The following is a 5,483-nucleotide window of genomic DNA, read 5'->3' as shown; positions in this document are numbered from 1 at the left end:
ACCAATCAACCTGTCAATCACGACGTAGCCACGCCCTAATGCATACCCTGCTTTATCGTCACATATAAAATCAGGGAGGCCAAAATGTCCCAAATGAACATCATACTGCATTGAAGAAGGCTTTAAACTAGCGATTGAGACCATAAACACATTTTGAAAACGTTTACTGAGGTTAGAAATCAAGTGAGAAGTTGGTGAATTCTCCATTGACTTGTATAGAGACGGAAGTCCTTTTGACACCAAAACGGTCGCCCCCTGGTGGCCTTTTGATAGAATGCAGTTTTAAATTACTTCCGCGTTGGCATCATTTCAGAGGACCGGATCTCCCCGCCTGGTCTACATTTGGTTAACTGCTCAACAATCGTGGTTGAAGTTCAAGATATAGGGAATAAGTAGAACTCTTTAGTTTGGATTATTATGTGAAACTACTTTTATATGTTCAATATTATTATTTTGTGCTGTTAAAAGTTACATTTCCTATATTGTGTTGGGTACAGTTGTGTTGAGAGTTGAGCAGCTTCACTCAGCCGGTGGCAGGAAATCATAAACCAGCCACATTTATGCATCGGGGGGGTATGAGTGATATGTGAGCATACAAACCATTGTTTAATACTCTGATGCTCACATTCACATCCTGCAGTCTGCTGGTGGCGACCGAAGCTCCTCGAGCATAAAGTGATGAACTCAAGAAGGAAAACATCACATGAAGCCCCATTCTTTAAAAAAAACAAAAAAGATTTTAATGTCAAGCCAAGTTTGAAATGAACTGCTGTCTTTGCAGAGAGATGCCTGAAGTTAATAAACATTTATAAAGGTCTTAGAGGGAATATTTTCAGAAAAGCTGCATGATAATCAATAGGTACCATCAGGACTGGTCAGGATAAATTTAATTGCTTTTGTGTTGAATAAATCAGCCTGAAGGACATCTGTGCAGTTTGTTTAACACACACACACACACACACACACACACACACACACACATGCACTGATGGCACATACATAAGAAGTGGGCACACCGATTTACCAAAATTGTGTTGCAGTTAGTTTGCAGCCCAGAAACTTTTGCATGTTTTTATTCTGTATTTTTGTGCTTTCTGGCCTCATAGTACACGAGGAAATGGTGAGTGACAGCAGAGCATGAATGTTTTATTTACAGCAGAAGAAGAAACAGCTACTGCATTGTCAAGGTGTATTTAAAAAAAAAATCAGTTTCCATCGATCCATTTTTACTTCTGCTCTTGTTCAGTATGCCTATATTTCCTGTTTGGTTTGGTAAGTTAAAAATGAACATTAACAGGTAGGTGAAGAGGTGTAACAGTAGCGTACTGGTTAAAGGTCCAACGTGGGATATATTTACTGTACTAACTTATAAAATGACAATGATATGTTGTAGATTTATTTATTTAAAAGACAGGGACAATGCATATTAATAAAAAAACATTAACATGTAAATACACAAGATTACAGCCAGTGGCTAATTTCCATCTTTAATCCCTGGGGGCAGGTTGATGTTAAAACAACGACATGTAAAATAACGTTCTTTAAAGGAAAAAATAGAAAAAAGGAAAGAAAGAAAAAATAAAATAAAATAAAATAAAATAAAATAAAATAAAATAAAATAAAATAAAATAAAATAAAATAAAATAAAATAAAATAAAATAAAATAAAATAAATAATATGTAATCAGACAGATAAACAATGAGCAGAAAACCTTGTTAGTCTTGACAGGACCAGAATTTGGGGGATCAAAAAGTGCTAAGTGCTGAAGTGTTTAGGTGCTAAGTGCTGCTATATTAAAAACGGCTGTTATTGCACATTGTCCGTTTCAGTATGTTGATTATATTGCACATGGCCCTATTGCACAAAAGTGTAAAAGTGCTAGTGTCTATTGCACAATGTCCTATTGGCATTGTGCAGAGATTGAGTAAACATGCTGTGTTAAAATAATGGCTTCTGCGACTATAATACTACAGCAGGTATGTTCTTTAAAATGTCCATTCTGGTGCAGAACCTAGATTGAATCACAAAGCCAAAGCAAAAACATGATTGTGGTTCCTATATTAGCACAGAAATACAGCGTGCTGCAGACATGGAAGCAAGCAAAACAAACTGGATCAACTGAGACAGATTCAACCAGACCTAAAAATTCACATGAGCTTCAAGTCTGGGGAGGAGAGAGCTGTCAGTGTTATATATTTCTCCTTTAAGTTGCATGCTACATACCTGTAACTACCACATATTGATTCTGACAGCAGACTCTCATTCTTTAATAAAACATGTCTATATACTGTAAGTGAATGGAAATATGTACTTATACTAACATCAGTAGCTGAAACATCACCTCTACTGCACAACGTTGCTCTCAGGCAACACAAAGCCCCGTGTCCAGTACATGTTATTTAAATGATTTAAACCAATCAGAATAATGAAAAAAGTAAATAAAAAAAAAAGAACAATCCAATGAGGTTTTGGTGTGACTATCACGCATGATTTGAAGGCGGGAGCACATTAATCTTATTTAACCCTCCTGTTGTCCTTGAGTCAAGGAAGGAAGGGAGGGAGGAAGGAAGGAAGGGAGGAAGAAGGAAGGAAAGGAGGGAGGGAGGAAGGAAGGAAGGGAGGAAGGAAGGAAGGGAGGATGAAGGAAATAAATGAGGAAGGGAGGAAGAAGGAAGGAAAGAAGGGAGAAAGGAAAGGAGGCAGGAAGACGGAAGGAAAGGAGGGAGGAAGGAAGGGAGGAAAGGAAAGAAGGGAGGAAGACGGAAGGAAAGGAGGGAGGAAGGAAGGGAGGAAAGGAGAGAAGGGAGGAAGGAAGGAAAGGAGGGAGGAAGACGGAAGGAAAGGAGGGAGGAAGGAAGGGAGGAAAGGAAAGAAGGGAGGAAGGAGGGAGGATGGGAGGGAGAAAGGAAAAGAGGAAGGGAGGAAGGAAGGAAAGAAAGGAGGAAGGAAGGAAAGGAGGGAGGAAGACGGAAGGAAAGGAGGGAGGAAGGAAGGGAGGAAAGAAGGGAGGAAGGAGGGAGGGTGGGAGGGAGAAAGGAAAAGAGGAAGGGAGGAAGGAAGGAAAGAAAGGAGGAAGGAAGGAAAGAGAGAGGAAGGAAAGAAAGAGAGAAGGAGGGAGGGAGGAAAGAAGAAAGGAAGGAAGGAAGGGAGGAAAGAAGGAACAGTCAAAACAGACGGGGTCAATTTGAGCCGGGAGGACGACACAAAGTTTAAACTGATATAAACTGAACATAAAAAATACCTTGGTGTGTATAAAGGTGTAAACAAGCCTTTTGTCAAGTTTTATGAAGGTTTTTTTAGTTTTGTTTGTTCAGAAACACACTTTTTCTTTTTGTTGCCTCAGGCCAGGTTATCACATTATCACATTATCACATGTATTAACACATTTCGATAGACAAAGTAGACATAAGATTGTTCTATAGAAGAAAACAGAAGGCTATGCATGATAAGGACATGCCATCAGAAAGTGATGACAGTGAGGTAGACAGCAATGATGAGGAGTGGAAAGCAGAAAAAGGTTTGAGCAGAAGTGGAAAAATAGGGTTTTAAATATTGGTTTGGGTTGTTATAGATCACATTCGGCAGGACTATTACTTTGTGAACCTGGATCTGGATCTGGATGTGATTCAGATAGATAGATAGATGGATAGATAGATAGATAGATAGATAGATAGATAGATAGATAGATAGATAGATAGATAGATAGTCTGTTTTGACTGTTCCTTCTTTCCTCCCTTCCTTCCTTCCATCTGTCCTTCCTCCCTCCCTCCTTCCTTCCTTCCTTCCTTCCGTCTGTCCTTTCTCCTTCCTCCCTTCCTTCCTTCCTCCCTCCTTTCCATTCCTCCCTTCCTTCCTCCCTCCTTACTTTTCTTCCTCCCTCCCTCCTTTTCTTCCTTCCTTCTTCCTTCCATCCTTCCTTCCTGCCCTTCCTTCCTTCCTTCCTTCCTTCCTTCCTTCCTTCCTTCCTTCCTTCCTTCCTTCCTTCCTTCCTTCCTTCCTTCCTTCCTTCTTTCCTTCCTTCCTTCCTTCCTTCTTTCCTTCCTTCCTTCCTTCCTTCCTTCCTTCCTGCCCTTCCTTTCTTCCTTCTTTCCTTCCTTCCTTCCTTCCATCTTTCCTTCCTTCCTTGACTCGAGGACAACAGGAGGGTTAAATCATTTGACTGGCACTGGACCCATTCATATGAGACAGCTGTGATAGTTTCATCTCTTAATGTAGCACTTCATACACTTTACTAATAAATGGTATAATTACACTGAATCACAAATACTCACCAGATGAGTTTCATCAAATCCAATCAGGACCCAAGTCAGCTATGAGATATGAAATACCATCATGTTAATATGACAAAATAAAAAGAATATGAACAGGAAAGAGAAGCTAATAACAATAACAAATAAAGATGAATATGTAAATGATGCTATTCTGACCTTTTATTCGAACATTTAGTGTTACTGTTTTTGCCTTTGGGAGACATTTCACACCGTGCTTGGCGTCAAAATATCCATCAATTAAATTTTATATCCCTGTTTAATCTGTTCAGGATCACAGGAGAGCTACAGACTATGGCAGCAGCAAGCAATTTAGACTTTCCACTTCATCTAATCTCAATGTCTTTGGGGCGTGGGAGGAAATCCATGAACCTGGACGGAAGCCACGCAGACACATCGAGATTACAAACGCCAAACAGAAAGATCCGACTTTAGTCTGATTGCTTCTATAACAATGAGACTGAGTGGTCAACACATGGTTAAGAAGCAGCTGATGTTTTATGGTTGGACGTCGTGCATCCTTCTGCAGCCGGTGGAAGGATACACGTGAAAGTGCTCTGCCAAAGTGAAATATGTGTTTTATGTGTTGAAGGTGGAAACAGTTCAAACATTGAAAGGTGTTGGTATCAGCCTTAAAAGCCTTGTCAACAACAACTGATGGATGGACTTCCTTTCAGCGTTGACCTGCTGTGTGCATGTGTGTATGTGTGCATGTGTGTATGTGTGTATGTGTGTATGTGTGTATGTGTGCATGTGTGTATGTGTGCATGTGTGTATGTGTGCATGTGTGTATGTGTGCATGTGAAGGCGGCCGGTAGAGTAACAGTTCTTCACAGTGAGCGTTTTCTCAGTGCTGCTTTCCCTCCTTTAGTTTAGCACCTGGCTTCCCATTGACAGCAGATTGTGAAGGCGATAATATTACTGTGGCGATTAGAATGATAGGTTGATTCTATATTAGATTGACAGGTTGATTGGTTCACAGGTTCAGGAGGGCGCCTCATGCTCCTCCTGATGCCCATATAAGTAGAATCCGTGTTTTTATTTTTCCCAGCATGCACCTGAAATTTTCAAGATGGCGCTGCTCAGATCCGATACTATTGGCCTCAGAGCAGCAGTCCACAAACCAATGGGTGACGTCACGGATGTTACGTCCATTTCTTATATACAGTCTATGATGTAGATGCTAAACCATCATTAATTCATATTTTAATGTTT

The sequence above is a fragment of the Scomber scombrus genome, chromosome 10 (assembly GCF_963691925.1).
Source record: "Scomber scombrus chromosome 10, fScoSco1.1, whole genome shotgun sequence".
Lineage (NCBI taxonomy): Eukaryota > Metazoa > Chordata > Actinopteri > Scombriformes > Scombridae > Scomber > Scomber scombrus.
The sequence above is the reverse complement of the archived record's forward strand: the minus strand, read 5'-3'. Positions refer to the sequence as shown.